General features: G+C 50.8%; 1 long non-coding RNA gene and 1 pseudogene across 5 annotated transcripts in view; both read left to right on the top strand.

The window, feature by feature from the left end:
* The window catches only part of LOC309870849, a 225,094-nt gene that overhangs the window by 157,239 nt on the left and 50,580 nt on the right, over positions 1-17,275 (top strand). For 2 of the 4 annotated variants that reach the window (XR_014314849.1, XR_014314850.1), the window contains exon 7: positions 1,302-1,391. The exons of 1 other annotated variant lie outside the window; for it this stretch is intronic. This is a non-coding gene — a long non-coding RNA (uncharacterized lncRNA). Of the gene's footprint in view, positions 1-1,301; positions 1,392-4,137; positions 5,629-17,275 lie in introns of those variants that run through there. One more of the 4 variants, XR_014314852.1, reaches the window with a different exon arrangement.
* Positions 11,964-13,466, top strand: LOC309870848 (NADH dehydrogenase [ubiquinone] 1 alpha subcomplex subunit 1 pseudogene; annotated as a pseudogene). Its single transcript has one exon. The product of its transcript is annotated as an NADH dehydrogenase [ubiquinone] 1 alpha subcomplex subunit 1 pseudogene (transcript).

Genomic DNA, 17,275 nt, shown 5'->3' with positions numbered 1-17,275 from the left:
GTTGCCCCGAAATGTTTTTTCTGTTAATGATTTGTTTTTCAGTCTTGCTTCCGCCCCTCTGTGGGCGCCGTACTCCAGCTTGCTGTGCCCCAGCCTAATGTGACAAGCCCCCTCCCCGGAACAAAGATATGATGAGTGGAGGCCCGTGGCCTGCGCCGTGTCACAGTGCATGTCCCCGCGGAGGACTCGATAGTAGCCCGAAGCCATCGGGCATCCCAGGAGGCTGTTTGGCAGCATAAGAACCTTCCAGGCTCATTTCCGTGGCGTGTGGACAGGGCCCCACTGGGAAACCCAGGCCAGAGGTCTGGCTCCCGTTCCCATCTGACCCTGAGGTTGATTCCATAGATGACTGTGAAAACTGATGGGGACAGAAAAGGTGACTGGTTCTTACCTCAGAAGCGAGAAGACTTACTTTCTCCCCCCTTGAGAACAGTCATCCAGCGATGGGAAGTCCCCTCCATCTTCTGCTAATTCACTTCTTATGTGGCCTTACACAGGTCAGTGGGCTTCTCCGAAGCTCAGTTTCCTCTCCTGCAGAAGGACCGTGGTGGTCTGAGCTTGACTCTAGGTCAGTGAGGCTGAAGCCTGCCCTTTACAACCAGCTGGGGTAATTTCTGTCTGCTAGACTCCAGACATGGAGCCAGACATGAGCATGTGTGGGAGGCAGACCCAGGTGATTCCCAGCCCCTTGGGGGGCCGGGGGGTGGGGATCCTGGCGTGCACGGCTCCTCCCTCCCCTCTTAGCTCTGACATCTGTGAAGGCCCGAGGCTCACCGCCTCCGACTCCCCCACGCCCATTCCTGTGTCCTGTGAGCCACAGAATCTTTTCTTGACTTGAGGATGGCCATGGTCAAGCCCCAAACCCCCGACAGGGAAACGTCTACTCACTTTCTCATCCTACGTCCATGGGCATCCTCCGGAGACAGGCCCTGAGGACATCTGAATTCCTCTCAAGAGATGGTGACCACAAAACGGTACTCAGGAGTTTTCAAAAGGGAGAATTCCTGCCAGTCATAAATTATCCCCTCTGAGGCTGATGATCTTTCTGTTGTTAGAGATGGTTATGGGCATACAGGCGGGAAACATGGCCCCTGCTGTTCTATCTCTGCTGGCGGAGAAGCGGGACATCAGCCCACTCCCGAGTAGGAATGGGAAACACCAACTTTCTCCTTACGTATTCATCCTTGTTGCTTTTCTTCCTTCCTTTCCTATCGCTTCTTAGGCATCTTCATCTTCCTTCCTGTTCTTCTCTTCATTCTTCGCTCAAGAATGTTTATTTAATTTTCAACGTTCTCTTCCAGCCCAAAGCTGGCTTGGTCCAGACCAAATGGAAATAAACATGATTAAAGCTCTTCTCTGCGGAGAGGGACGGAGACAAAAATGGGTGCCAGGTATGGTTGCCATGATGATATTTGGGGGCAGGTGGAGGGCACCACGGAGGGAGTGGCTGAGCTCACGGGAGATGCGCCGCTCCCTCCCACTAGTGCATGGGGCCCCAAGTAAGGCAGAGACGCGATGATGGTTCCAGCATTCTCTGGTACAGTGCTTCTCAGGGCGCAGCCCCTGCGCTGGCCGTGTCAGCATCGCCGGGGAGCCTGTGAGAAATGCAAATTCTTGAGTTCCATCCCAGACCTACTGAGTCTGAAACTCTGCGGGTAGGGCCTGAGAATCTGCTTTCACAAGCTCCTGTGGAGGTCAGGGCAGCTTGAAGTTTAAGACCCACGGGGTTCTGGTGCCTAGACAGCTCACTTACTAGCATTAAGTCAAAGATTCGCTTGATGATCTGGACGTGGGGAGGGGGGAGTAGGTGTCTGAGGAAGCCCCCAAGGAAGACAGAGGGAGGACGACAGGAGGCACGGAAACATTCCCATAAGGACTCGCACTGGGCCGAAGGAGGCTAACTAGGGAGTCGGGAAACTGGGAGAATTTATTCAAAGAAGATCCTTGTTCCCAAGTACCATTTCTACACCATCTTAATAAAATAACTCTGCTAGGTTCCACAGCAGGTGCTAAGTAGATTAACCACTTGGTTCCTAAATTATTTCTGAGAAATTGAGAACATCGGGTTTTTTTTCCCCCCAAATCTCCGCAGAGTAACATAACAAGCACGCCTAATAGGGACAACATTTAATACTCAGTAAATGGTAACATTTTACTGTGGTGGCTTCAGATTTTCTTAAAGAAGAGGTGGCTTAATTCCACCCCCAAGCTACTGTTTACTGGGCTTTATGCATGCGTGTAAATGGAGGCGTTGCGCTGTCTGCTTTCTTCTCTCCGTGTGGTTCAGCGGCATCTCTGGTCATCTGTGGGTCATTACTGCCGGGTGCTGGGTGCTCTGTCATATGGACGTTTCTCATCCTGATGTCCATCTAAGTGAAGGTCCTTCTATGTCCTCACATGGGACAGGGAACTAGATGTGGGAAATCCCTTTTTATCTATTGAAGGAGAGTTTTGGGGTTTTTTGTTTTATTTTGTTTTGTTTTCTAATCTGTAGGCAAAGGTCTCCAGAGACACAGCTGGGGCTCCCTAGCCAGTTTTCCAAGACAAGATTTCTTTGTCCAGGAACCCATGCTTTTCTTCTTTCACTCACTCGACCAACAACTGTTGCCCTGCTCCCTTGGGTCCGGGAATGTCCTGGGTGCTAGGGAACCAGTGTGAGCCGAATCCTGGAGGTCTGGAAAGAATGCAGAATTGGGGGTGCCTGGAGGCCCTGCTTTTGTGTCGGTGGTGGAGCGAGGGCTGCCCAGGTGTTTTTGCCGCATGGGGATGGCAGAGTGGGGGCCACCTGAATATTCTGACCTAGACAACTCCACCCTGGAAAAATGAGATCCATCACCTTCCATTCACCTGTTTACAGCTGACCTAGAACTGAGCAGCTCCACTAAATCATACCCTCTCCCCTCCTGCCAGAAATGTGTCCCAAGTATTAGGACTGACCAGGTCCATGGTATCAGGGAACCCATGTCCCACGTGGTGCTGGCCCTTGCCAGCTGCTCGGAACTGAACTCCTGATTCTGTCCAGTCAGAGCCTCCGATTCGGTGAACCCGGGGTGTGGTCATGGGATGTGTATTCCTGAGGTGTCCACTATCGCTGGACTCTGTAGGGGCCGCCAGCGTACATCCGTGGCTCAGACTGACCCTGTCTCTGCCCAAGGAAGACCCACAGGAGGAGCACTGTATGCAGCGAGGGGACCAGAGGGAGGACGGGGCTGTGGGAGCACTGGAGAGGTCCCAAGCCAGTCTTGGGGAGACAGAAGATGTCCCAGACTGGATGGGAAAGAAGTAGATCGACCGTGGTGGTTTGTTCATTTTGTGTGTCAACTTGATTAGGCTAAGGGATGCCCCGGTAGCTGGTGACACCTCTGGGTGTGTCTGTTAGGGTGTTTCTGGAAGATGTCAGTGTTGAATTGGTAGATTGGGTAGAAGGGATGGCCGTCCCAAGGGGGCACAGGCATCACCCCTGTCCCCACCATGATGGGTACCCAGATAGGACAAAAAGGCAGAGGAGGGGTGAATTAATTCTCTCTCTGCTTGAGCTGGCATCTGTCTTTCCCTACCTCAAACATCGCTCCTGGTTCTTGGTCTTTACAACTCAGATTGGGCCTTGTGCCGAGTCCTCTAATAAATGTCCTCTTATACATGTCCTTTTCTTTTTGTTTCTCTGGAGAACCATGACTAATACACAGGCCAAGGTGGAGGACAGAGAGTGCCAGCATGAGCAAAGGACCAGAGCAAGGGAGATCCTGGCCTCGGCAAGGGTCTGAAAGCATTTCAGGGGTAAGGACAAAAGGAACATGGGCAGAAGCTGTCCCAGAAGGGGCAAACCTTATCCCAAACTCTGGTCTCAGTTTGGGGTAGGAGTGTCCCTGGAGAGGCAGACAAGTCGAGAAGGGGCACAAGCCAGTTCTCAGCCCGTCCCCCACGCTTACAGTTCTGTCTTCGGTGATGGCATACAGGGGACTCACGCTCGGTTCCTCTTGCATCTTTCAAATCTGTCCCTCCGTGACGCGAGCCAGGGGTAGGCAGTGGTGGGGGGTGTGGCAGGGCATGGAGTACCCCATGGGCTCCCAGGCAGAGAGAGCCAGGGCTCAGCTAACATGTGCACACAAACATCAACACCTGGGTTTTTTTTATTAGACCATCTCAGATGCGAGCCCATTTGGTGACCTGACACTGAGCCTGTCTTTCTGCGTAGCTGGCAAGGGACCCTTTGTCAGGTGCTGTGGCAGAGACTCTGGCCTACAGACAACAGCGCCTTCAATGCCTTGAGCAGGTGAGAGGCCAAGTCTGGAAATAAAAGCATACTTGACTCAACTCACACGCTCACCCAGCAAACCAATGAGATGGACAGCTGTCTGGAGGCCTGGAATACCTTGGGATCCGTCCCCTCCTGTGTCTGATGGGGCTACTGGAGACCACAGGCACAGGTTGTCAACTATGCCCTTCATCCGAAGCCCTTTCCTGGCTATGTTAGTGGCCCTAATGCCGTACTTACACAGACTTTAAAATGATTTTTCCATTTCTGTTTCCCTTGGGGCACTATGAAAGGAAAGACAGAGTGGATTTAACATCAGGACACAGGTTCTCATTTAAGGTGAAACTTCCACCGTAACTGTCCAAAGTCCTGCTGAATAAAATAATCGAAGCTTTCAGGAAACAGCTTTCCTCCCCAAGGACAAAAGAGCCCTTGGTCCCTAGTGGGGCTCTGCGAAAGGCTCAGCTGCCAAACTCAAAGAAATAATTCCCTGCTGACTGCAACTTTTCGTCTTACTTATTGTTCTGTTCAGAAGCCTGGGAAGACAGAAGGAAGTGGCAGAAATGCCTTTGGACCCTGGGGGCCCAGGGAGGGGACTCTGTCCACGTGCGCTGCAAACTCCTCCTCAGCCTGCCCAAAGACCTCCTCCCGGGGTCCTGGTGCTCGCTGACGTGGTTTGACATTTGCCAGCCCCTCTGGCTGCCAAAATCCCTTTTCTCCACCTGTGAGACCAAAATTCCCTCTTCCTTACTTTGTCCCTTGGGCTGCCCCTGATGGGATGCGAAATGGACGAAATGGAGACTGACCACAGCAGGTTGGGGCAGGGGTTGGGGGTGGAACCTGGTCCCATGGCCAGGAGCCTCAGCTGGCCTCCCTGCATTAACATCCAGTTGAAAGGCCTTCTCTCTCTTTGGGAAGGTCCTATTTCATGATAGGAAGGGGCCAGGGATTGTTCTGGATGGCACTGTGACGCCAAAGCTGGAGCCTGGGGAGTACAGGACCCCAAACCCAATACATAGAGGGCACTCTGTGGTGGGCATGACTCTTGGGGACACCTCCAGGATCCAGTGAGGGGGGGCAGGGTAAGGGCAGTGGGTCAAGACCACAGGGCCGCCTGGACAGCCTTCCTGCACACCAACCAGGGTCTACACTCCATTCATGGTTGACTACACAGGGAATTACACCCAGAATAGACTAGACAAGTGGCAGGAGGAAGGGGACAGAAAAAGGGCTGATCATTGCCTTTGGAATCACCATTGGTGTAGCTCTGACTTCCTGGTAAGGGAAGGGGAAAAAAAAAAAAACACGGAAAACTGTGGTATGCAGCTCTCATTGTCTAATAAAAGAAAATATTCTTCAGGGAATTTTTTTCCTGGCAACAAATTCTTGGAAGAATTTATGTGACAGAACGCTCCAGGGGAACATCCTTGTGTTGGGAGGGAGGCCACCTAGTCTGGAGGGTCTTGGAAATTCCAGTCATGCACGTGGGAGGGGGGCTGGGCTGCCATGCTGGTCCCACGTTGGAAGGTTGATCACAGGATGTTGCTCAGAATGTAGGGGGAGGGGGGAGCCGGGAAGAAGGCCCTGGGGATCTGAGGCGGAGGCCGGGCTGTGACAAAAACCATAGACCATGTCACTTTGTCACTTCACTGTCTGTTCCATCCTGCCTCAGTGAGAGGTGTGGTGTCTATCCTGAGGGACAACAGTGAAGGGGGAGCCAAGAAGATGGCGGCTTGCTCCCTGGACTTTTCGGTCTCTTTATGTTCTGGGTCAAGGCTGAAAGAGTGGTGCTTGAAGGGAAGAGAAAGAGAGGGGGAGCTTGGAAGGGAGGGAATGAGGGGGGAAGGGTGAGGCAAAAAGAAACAGAAATCTGTGAGGATAGGGAACAGGACAGAGATGAATGAGACAAGGGTCAGGCCAAGAGGCAAGGCCAAGGCCATGATTAGAAGTTCTGTTTTCTCTGCTGTCTGGCTTACGGCCTCATAAAGTAAAAACTGACCACCAAGAACCCCATGGGAAGTTGGCCAAGTGGCAAGCCTCAGGAGCTGGCTTCCATGATATCGATGGTCTAAGGATGTTCCAAGTTGCCATGTTGGCAGTGAGGGAAGGTAAGAGTGTTGTGGCCAAGTACTCCCTAAGGGCATTTGTGAAGGGCCCAGGGACCTGCCCTGTTTCCTAAACAAAGCCTCCCCACACAGAGTAAAGTCAGACAAGTTTGCAGGGAGGAGAGAGGTATCAGCAGATCAAAGGGTGAGTTAAGCATCTGTCTGTCCCACGAATCAGAGCGGGGGAACCGGATCTCAGGGTCCCAACCTGAAGGCTGCAGTAAGGACCCCACGGTGAGGCTTCCACCTGGCCGGGAGGTCTGAGGAGAAAAAGGTCTGACTGGCTTCTCTCCGCACCAACTTCTCCAGCTGCCAGTGAAGCTTAAGGGTGCCCCTCCCCCAGGGCTCCCCCGGGATTCCGAGGGTCTTGGTCCCTGAGTGGGGCCTCCTGCGTGGGCATCGGATAGGTGCGGGATGGAGGGAGCTCAGTCTGCACAACTTGAAGTGAGCCCACCTGGTTCCTCACACTCCCATCTCTAGAGCTGCCAGTCTGCCCCCTGCACCAGGGGAAAGTGTCCCACATCCCTCCAACAGCCTCCACAGAGCCTCACTCCCCCCCAGCCAGCTGCCCAGGACCCTAGACGATTCAGTGTGGCTCAAAAGATGCCTAATTTAGCTCCTTTGAGATTTCAGAAAGACACTCTGTCCAAAATCAACCACCCAACTAACCTCATTGCTACGTCAACATCATTGTAGATACTGAAAGAATAGATGCCTTGATCACATTTTCAGTGCGTTATAAAAATCGCTTACCCTGGCTCTTCCCCATTCTCCTGTACCCTCCTCCTTCTGCACCGAGTTTCTAAAAAATTACACATTTGAAAGTTGATTTAAAATTTTAAATACATGTACCACTTGCCTGTTACATTAGCAGGCGCATGAAGTTAATTTTTCTATATTTTCATTTTTAAAAAGTTTTCCAGATGATTGCAAGTGTTGCAGGGAAAAAAAAGTGTCTCGAAATAATGTTTTCTAGAAAGTTCCGAATTTGCACCAGACAAAACGCCCCAGGGTTTGGGTTTGCCATGGGTGTGTATAGCTAAGCCTCCTCCTTGAAGCAGCCATGACTCAGCGTATTCAAAAAACAAACTTGAATGTAGTTCTCCTCTTCAAAGATTCAAAACTCATCCTTGGCACACACCCTGTGACCGTTGTGTCACCTCCGTTAACATCTGCTCAGTGGTGTCCCAATTCTCCTGACTCATGGGGGAACCACAGGCTGCAAAGGGCCACAGAATGCACGCACGTGGGGTGGGCTGCTCGTCACCTGCCGTGTGACTCAGCAGCCAGCAGATGCCATCGTGGAAGAACAGGAAAAAAGACAAAAGGGCAGTTTGTCCTGAGAAAAACCTAATGATGTGTGTATTTCATGATTCTGTGACATGCTGCTGGTCAGGTGTGAGTTATCGGCCTCTCCAAACAAGTTCGTCAAAATGGAAATCGTTTCTTTGGGCTGGCAGAGGTCATGGTTTGTCCGGACAAGGCAGAAGCAGCCGTGTGTTCTGCCATCCTTGGCCAGGCCCCAGGTGCTGTCTGGGGGGCTCAGCAGCCCACAGATGACCTGCCTCCACGCACACGCTTGTGTCCTTTCCTGTCCACCGGAGTTCCTCCTGCCACCGGCCCCAGGGTCACTGGAGACTGTGCAAAAGGGGAAGTATCGGCCAAGAACCCAACTATGCTGTGCCCGCTCTCAGGCCCTTCCCATGATCCTGCTCAGCCAACAGTCAGGCTCCCCGCTTGGGACACAAACAGTCCACAGGGTGAGGGACTGGAGAGCCTGTTCTGCGACGCCCGCGGTAAAGCAGGAATGACCAGCGCTCTGAGCTCTGGTGCGTCTGCAAGGTCAGGGCGATCCGAGTCATAGGGAGCAGTCCGTGTGTCATCTCGACCACAGAGAGGGGAGGAAGCACAGTTGGGGCGGCTTATCTTTCGAATACACCCAGAGGCCACCGTCAGCCCAGTCTTCCTGAGGGTCACCTTCCAGGAATGAGGGGGTTGGCCTTTGGGGAAGTGTAGGGAGCCCTGGGCCTGTTAGGTACCAGGCCCAGCAGACTCCCTGGCAGCTGTGCAGAGTACCTGGTCTGGAGGGAAAGAGAGGGGCTCAGGAACAGGTGACAGGCGATGTTGACATCTTGCCAAGGCCAGGAAATCAGGCCGGGTTAAGTTTTTTTTTTTTTTTTTTAAGAGAAAGAGAGAGAGAAAGGGAGAAGCACGAGCAGAGGGGAGGGACAGAAGGAGAGAGAGAAGCAGACCCCCCGCTGAGCAGGCAACCCAACAGAGGGCTTGATCCCAGGACCCTGGGCAGACACTTAACCCAATGGAGCCACGCAGGTGCTCTTGCCCTGAGCTTTGAAAGTCGACTCTGAAGCTCCCCAGGTTGAATTATTTTCTTTCTGTCTTTCCCTCAATTTCAGGGTTTCTTCACCTGGCCCTTCAGCAGCCCAGGGCCTCCGCACTCTTCTCTGATAGCTAAAGCCTTTTGCTCTGTCCCGCCTGGGCCTCCCTCCTTTGCACCATCTCTACCTCTGCCTCGTGTCCCCTCACTAAGAGAACTTGCCTTCTAGACACCACCCCCCAGCCCCGCTTGGTTACTGCGGTCATGACCTCAAAGAATTAGATGACTGACCGTTCCTGGAGAAATGTGCTAAAATAAAAACATAAAACAAATACACAGTGTTAGGACAACAAAGGCACTTAGAATCTAGGTTCAGAGCCTCTGGATACATTAGCCTCAGCTAATGTACATAATAATAATTCCCTGCATCCACATGGAGCTTCCTAGCAATAAGTAGGAATGAGCTCTCTGATCAGTCCCCTCATTAGGTGAGATCTCTCTTGAGCCTGACCTACTTTTTTTGAGATTCTAATGAGAGCCATGGATTCCCCCCATAAAATGCACATACCCTAATACATCTAAAATCGAGCATTCACTTCTCAGAAGTTTCAGATTCCTCCTGAAACCCATTCACAAAAATCCAACTCTGCTTCGGTTGACGTTCAATTAATTTTGAGTCTAAGCACCCCATACTCTGATCCCTCTCTTTAGTTATTTTTTTTTAAAGATTTTATTTATTCATTTGACAGACAGAAATCACAAGTAGGCAGAGAGGTCGGCAGAGAGAGATGAGGAAGCAGGCTCCCTGCTGAGGAGAGACCCTGATGCAGGGCTCGATCCCAGGACCCTGCGATCATGACCCGAGCCCAAGGCAGAGGCTTTAACCCACTGAGCCACCCAGGTGCCCCTAATCCCTCTATTTAAATAGTTCCTCCTCCATGGGGTCTCCCCTAAACCACCAGCTGGAAATTCTCTCACCTTCATCAATTCTCTTGCCTCATTCTATGAGGTCAAGGCCGTGTGTTCCCAGTACCTCTTGCCATGCATGGCACCTGGAGATAGGGTCAACATATGGGTCTCTTCCTCAGTACAATGGACATTTGGGTCTCCCCCGCCCAAATGTTAAAGCAGGTTGAGCAGAACATAAATTGGTTGAATGTAAGTTTGCTTATTGGATCGGAAGGATGACAGAATGAAGGGAAACCGGTAAGACTGTGCATGAGGGGACAACTGAAAGAGTGAACATTTCTAATCAGTGAAGATGGTGCCTGAGAGGGCATATGTATATACAATATCAAGGACCTCATGAAAGCCATCAAGAACACACACTGGGATTTGCCTACCAAAACTGAAAATACCGAGATTAAGAAGGCCTGCAAAAACTGAGAGAGACGGGGTGTTCTATTGGCTTTAACACTAATTTATGTAGTGGGTAAGGGAAACATATGGCCTTCATTATCTTGAGAGGTTATGTAAGTCACAGACACAAATAGGTTCAGGAAAGGTTTAGAGATTGCTGAAAGGAATTAAAGAAGCCCGAAATAAATGTAAAGGCATGCTGTGTTCCTGGGTAGGAAGACTTAATGTTGTCAAAATGGCAATGCTATCTAAAACCATCTACAGACTCAGTGCAGTTCCTATCAAAATTTCAACAGTCCTTTTTTTTTGGTAGAAATGAAGAAACCTATTCTCAGATTCATATGGGATCTCAAGGGGCCCCATATATCCAAAACAACCTTGAAAAAGAAAAACAAAGTCGCATTATTTACAGCCAACGTATGGAAGCAGCCCAAGTGTCCATCGATAGATGAATGGATAAAGAAGATAAAGAAGGCGTGGCATATACAATGGAATACTATTCTGCCATAAAGAAGAATGAAAAATTGCCATTTATAGTGGATGAGCCTACAGGTTATTGCGCTACGTGAAATTAATCAGACAGAGAAAGAAGACATATATTGGGTGATTTCACTTCTATGTGGAATCTGAGAAACAAAACAAATATACAAATGAAACAAACTATGAGAAATAGAAACATCTATGAGAAATAGACTCATAGATGCTGGAAACAAACTGGTGGATTCCAGAGAGGGGAAGGGTCGGGGGATGAGTGAAATTGGTGACGAGAACTCAGAGGCACATACTTCCAGTTACAAAGTCCCACGGGTGTAAGGTACAACATAGGAAGTATAGCCAATAATATCACAAAAACCTTGACAGGTGGTAACTAGACACGTTAGGGGAGTCCTTTTGTAATGTGTAAAAATAGCAAATCACTATGAATATACCTGAAACCAAAAGGATACTGTGTATCACTTATACTTTAAGTAAATAAATAGAAAAGCAAAGTCCAAGAACTTGTGCTTCTTGATTTCAAAACTTACTACAAAGCCAGTGAAATCCAAGCAGTGTGGTACTGGCAATAATAACAGAAACGTAGGTCAGTAGAACAGAACTGAGATTTCAGAAATAAACCCACACATCTATGGTCAATTGATTTTTGACAAGAATGCCAAGCCCATGCAGGGGGGGAAAACACGATCTCCATAAATGGTGCAGGGACAAGTAGATTTCCACAGGCAAAGGACTGAAGTTGGACCTCTACCTTATACCACATGCAAAAATTAACTCCAAATGGATCAATGACTTTAATATAAAAGCTAAAACCATAAAATTCTTAAGAGAAAATACAGAAGTAAACCCTCATGATGTTCTACTTGGCAACAGATTATTGGATTTGACAAAAAGGCATAAAAACAGAAGAAAAATGTAGTTAGATCGGACTTCATCAAAATTTAAAATTTTGTGCATCAAAGGACATTTTTTTTTAAGATTTTATTTTATTTGTTTAAGATTTTATTTATTTATTTGACAGAGAGAGAGATGGCAAGAGAGGGAACACAAGCACGGGGAGTGGGAAAGGGAGAAGCAGGCTTCTGCCTGAGCAGGGATCCCGAGGCATGGCTCCATCCCAGGACCTTGGGATCATGACCTGAGCCGAAGGAAGATGCTTAGTGACTGAGCCACCCAGGCACCCATTGTGATTTTATGTTTAATTGGTCTCTACACCCAACGTGGGGCTCAGACTCAACCCATATCAAGAGCCACACGCTCCACCGACTGAGCCAGCCAGGTGTCCCAAAGGACATTATTGAGAACGTAAAAAGACAACCAATAGAATAGGAGAAAACATTTATAAATCTTACATGTGATAAAGGTTTAATAGCCAGAATATGTAAACTACTCCTACAAATCAACAACAGAAAAACAAAACTCAGTTTAAAAATGTACAAAGGGTCCAAATAGACCTTTCTCCAAAGAAGATACACAAAGAGCCAATAAGCCCACGAAAAGATGTTCACCATCATTGGTTAGGGAAATGCAAATCAAAACCTCAGTGATGTCGGGTTTGGCCTTGGCAACCACAGCCTGGCCCAATGTGGTTCCAGATTCTGCCCGGGATCAACGTCATGGCCCTGTGCTTGTTCATCCCCAGTAAAGCCTCTGAACACATTCACAGGTTCACTAATGGGGGCAAGGAAAAAAGGTTGGCCCATTATTCATGTCAGCGGAGCTTGATGGAAAGAGATAGGCGGGTCTCTGGAGTTAATCGTTACCATGTGCCAAGGGGTTTGGAGAACATCGATCAAGGAAGCATTTTCCCGCTTGATGAAAAATAATTCGGTTATGCTCATCTACCCCCTCTAGAAGGGTACATACTGTATTCATGTACCGCATGGTAAAACCAAAGAAGAAAGTAAAATCCAAACCAAACCAAATAAGAACCACAGCGACATACTACTTCATCCCCAAGTGTTGGAGAGGAGGCAGGGACACTCGAACCTGAGGGCTGCCGATTGGAAGGCCGAGTGGGGCAGCCGCTGTGGAAAACAGTTCGGTGATCTGTCAAAACGCTAAGCATCCAGTTACCGTACGACTCAGCAAATTCCAGTCCTAGGTATAAATCCAAAAGAATTGAAAACAGAGGCTCAAACAGATACTTGCACACTAATGTTCATCGCAGCATTCTTAATCATAGCTGAAAGGTGGGTGCAACCAAGATGTCCATCAACAGATGTCTGGAGACGCAAAGTATGGCATCTACACCCGCTGGAGGATTATTGAGTCTTACAAGGGGTCTGACGTGCTGACACACGCTACAACATGAAGGGACCTCGAGAGCGCTTTGCTGACTGAAGCAAACACAAAAGGACAGATATGGTAGCTTCCACTCAGCTGAGGTGCCTGGCTTAGGCAAGTTCAGAGAGACAGAAAGCAGAATGGTGGTCACCGGGGATGGGGCAGGAGAGGAACAGGGAGCTAAGCTTAAAGGGCACAGAGTTTCCGTTTGAGGTGACAAAGCAGCTTTGGAAATAGATAGGGCGATGGTTGCGCCATGTCGTGAAGGTGCGAAAAGCCACCGAGCTGCACACTTTTTTTTAAAATGACGATGGGGAGAAATGTGTGGGTGACAGTCTCAGCACAGGTTCAGGAACATGGTGGGATGAGCCACTGGCCCCTGCAGGCCATCGATGGTCCCCGAGCCACATTCCTCCCCAGCGTGGGGGACAGAATTCCAGAGCGGAGGGCCCTCGCCTGGGCCACAGAGGTGCCCATGCGATCCCCATGACGAGACCGAGGGTGGGCCTTGGGCTCCACGGGGACCCGTCCTGGGGTCACAACAGTGTGGCTGCTGGAGATGTTCCTGAGGCAAACTGGAACGGCCATGCAGCCTTCCGGCCAACCCAGAGCTGCTGACCACCGGTGGGCTTCCGAGCATCTGATGTCTCTCAGGCACAAAATGCTCACCCTTTTAGGGGAGTAACAATAACGAAAGAAACCATATTCCATTAATTGACTAGTAAGAAACTCTCTCTTACACACACACACTCACACACACACAGGCTCTCCCAAAGAGACCTCAGTCACAGATGCTAGCAATGCCTTCTCGCTCCAGAAGGAGTGCACCGTTTGGCACACTTGCAGGCCGGACCTCCTCATTTCTCTTTCCATGGGCGTGAACACCCAGGCCGCTGTCAGGGACCCCATGGAGTTTTCGGGTAGCTCCTTGCAAGCTAGGCGGTGACAGGACTTCTTCATGGCGAGACACTCCAGCTAGCTCTAATGAAAGAATGCAGTGCGTGGCGATGAGGGGCTCCGGGAATTGGGGGACGCGGGGGGTCAGGACCGCTCCGGGGGCCTGAGGAAGCAGAAAGTACAAACCTGGCTACGCAGACGAGGCCATCTGTCCCACAAACCCCCGTTCCTGCTTTACTTGCTGCAGGTGCCACCCCTGGGGAGGGAGGGCCTTCCAGCCACGGTTAGGTCACAGACCTTTCCATGAATGGCCCAGGGCAAGGAGAGAAAGGCTTTGCCTCCCAGACTTCCCTGGTGGAGGGTGGACTATAAGCTCATTCTGTCACCCATACCAGATGCCTGGGGAGAAGCCATCCCCGGAAGGGCACTGGGAACCAACAGGTGCAGGGACAGACGAGGCCCAGCCTAAAGCCCAACACAGCGACGGAATGCCTGCCCCTCCTGAACGAACATCCAGACCCCACCGCACTGAGACTCAAGGGTCAGGACCCACATGAGGCTTTGTAAACAGTTCCTCCAGGAACCATAGGGGTGTGTTTGTGCATCTGGAGTGACTAGTGCCTGACAGAAAATTAGTGGACTTTTAACTTTGGCCACAGAGCCCAAGCTCCCTCTGCTTTCCACCCCCCCATCCCCCCAACCCCACCCCCCCACACACAGAGACAACCCCGCTGCCTTACGCTCAAGCTCTTGGCTGCCATGGGCTTCGGGCTGCTGCCGCAGACCCTCCAACAGAAAGCAGCTCTGGGCCATCAGGAGGAGTATTGGGAGCTGTGCCCCCAGGGCAAATGCACAAAAGGACTCCTTTGGAGGAGACTATGAAGTCCGGTGAGGTCATCCCCTGTCCCCCTGCAGTTGGGGGACATAGAAAAGACCCTCCTGGGATGTGGGACAAGGACTACATGTTCCTGATCTCAGCAATCTGCAGCATTTGCACTGGTCCCAGGTCAAAGGCAGGGCAGGAGGCTAAGAGGTGTGGAGGGGGGCGGTCAGGGCCCAGCTGGCAAAGAGGAACACAGGAGAGCCGGGGCGGGTGGGGTGCGGGAAGCAGGCCAGGGTCAGGCCTCAGCAGCAGTCACACAGGGAAGAGTTCTAGAGGAGGGGTGGGGTCAGGCTGGCAATCTGGAGAGGGAAAAGAAACCCGCTGACGCCGTGCCGGGCCTGTCACCAGCAGAAACATGCCAACCCGGAGACAAATTCCATTTAGCAGATGAGAAAGTGGCTGAGAGCACTCATCTTCCCCAAGGTGGGGCCTGAAGTCGGTGAGCCCCACGAGTCAGGGGCTGAGCCCCAGCTGCTCCGGGTCAGATGGAACCAGCAAGGAGGAGACGAATGGGGCCGGGTGAGGGTGGAAGGGCGATGAGCTTACCATGGAGAGAGACCTTCCTGGGCATTTGGAATTGAAGCTGGGTATTGACATCCCAGGGCAGGGCAGGGGCGCCGGGCAGGGGCCTGAGCACTCATCTCTGCCTTTTCCTATCTGCTTCTGTAATGACTGACAACCACTTCAAAGTGACATTTGAACTTTGACTGCGGGACAGCAGGTGTCACCCCTGTGAACTTGGCAGAGGTAACTAGAGTTGAAGGTTAGTTCGCACCTTGACACATTTCCTTGGGGAGGAGGTGGCTCTCCCAGGGCTTTCACACGAGCAAAAAAGTTGGTGCCCGTGGACTAGAGGTCAGGAGAGAGTTTCTTTTTCTTTTTCTTCTTAAAGATTTTGTTTATTTGACAGACAGAGATCACAAGTAAGCAGAGAGGAGGAAGCAGGCTCCATGTGGAGCAGAGAGCCCGATGTGGGGCTCGATCCCAGGACCCTGGGATCATGACCTGAGCTGAAGGCAGAGACTTTAACCCACTGAGCCACCCAAGCACTCCAGGAGAGAGTTTCTCACAGGCCGGGGTACCCCTCGCTGGATGCCAGCCCTCCCACTGCAGACCTGCTTTTTTAGGTTCCTGGATCCAGCTCTAGTGTACTGGGGAGTGGCTTCCTCCTCAACATCAAGCATTTCTCAGGCCACACCAGGGTGTCCCACAAAAGTCTCCCTTACACACACACACACACACACACACACACACACACACACACACGCTTCAGACACCAACAATCCAAAGGCCAGGTTGTTCCCTGTTCTTCCAGCTCGCTGTAATTCAGAGGTTCCTAGGACCCCTCCTTGGGCTTGATTCATTTGCTAGAGTGGTTCCCCGAACTCAGAGAAGCATTTTACCTACTAGGTGACCGGCTTATTATAAAAGGATAAAACTCAGGAACAGCCAGGTGGAAGAGATGCTTAGGGCCGGTGTGGTGACAGAGCTGGGAGCGTCCCTTCTGTCTCCCGGGGCACCAACCAGCCCCTTTCCAGCACCTGGGAATCTCTCTGATCCCAGTCCTCTTGGGATTTTATGAAGGTTTTATTACACAGGCATGATTGATTAAATCGTTGGCCATTGGCAATTGATTCAAACTCCAGCCTCCCTCTCCTCCCTGGAGGGGCAGAGTACGACTCTCTAATCACCTGGTTGGTTCTCCTGGCAACCAGCCCCCTCACTTAGGTTACCTAAAAGCTTTCCAGCAGTCGACTCATTAACATAACAAAGACACCTTTATCACTCTTATCAGGGGAAATTCCAAGGGTGAAGGAGCTCTGTGCCAGGAATAGGGTGAGGGAGGAAAATAGATTTATTACAAATCACAACAGCACCCCACCCCTTGTCCCCTGCCCTCCACGCTGTGCGGGGAAATCACTTCTGATACTGGTTGATGTTACGAATGGAGCGTCATCCGTTCAAACACGGGGAAAGTGCGTAGCTGTCCTCCAGGGAAGGGTGCTGCCCGCCCCTTGGGTGTAGACAGGCAGGGAACCCTGGGCTGAAGGCCTGTGACGCTGCCCCTCTCCAGCCCCTGAGTCGGGAGTGCGACCCTCTGAGCTTGTCCTCTGCAGAGGCGCTCTGGGCAATTGGCAGAGAACATCTCTCTGTGCTCTGCAGCCTGTCCCGGATTCATGTTTTCTCTCCTGCACAGATGTGGCCCTTTCCCCTGATCACTGAAGTCACGCAAAGATGAGGGTAATTCTGAGTGATGTTCTACAGGATCTCAGGCCAGATTGGCGTAGACCAACATCTGTTCAAGTGCAGTCTGAATTTCCTCTCGCCTTCTCAACATGGTGTCTGAAACAAGAACTGAATTAGAACAAAATTAGCTGATACGCGTAGCTACTAGTAAGAGTTACGTTGGGGCACATGGCTGGCTCAGTCAGTGGAGCATACAACTCTCCATCTTGAGGTCATGAGTTTTGAGCCCCCCGTTGGGCCTAGAGCTCACCAAATAAATAAATAAATAAATGCACGTACCCTATCCTGGGAACCAGGCTGAACTCTTCTCAGGACTGTTCTAGGAGTCTCATCACAGCCTTACAAGGAAGGCTCAGTTACTGATCCCATTCAACAGGTGAGCAAACTGAGGCTCAGAAAGGGTTGATGAACAG

Source organism: Mustela nivalis (genome assembly GCF_964662115.1).
Source record: "Mustela nivalis genome assembly, chromosome: 8".
Lineage (NCBI taxonomy): Eukaryota > Metazoa > Chordata > Mammalia > Carnivora > Mustelidae > Mustela > Mustela nivalis.
Note: the sequence above shows the minus strand (reverse complement) of the source record. Positions and strands in the feature narration are given on the sequence as shown.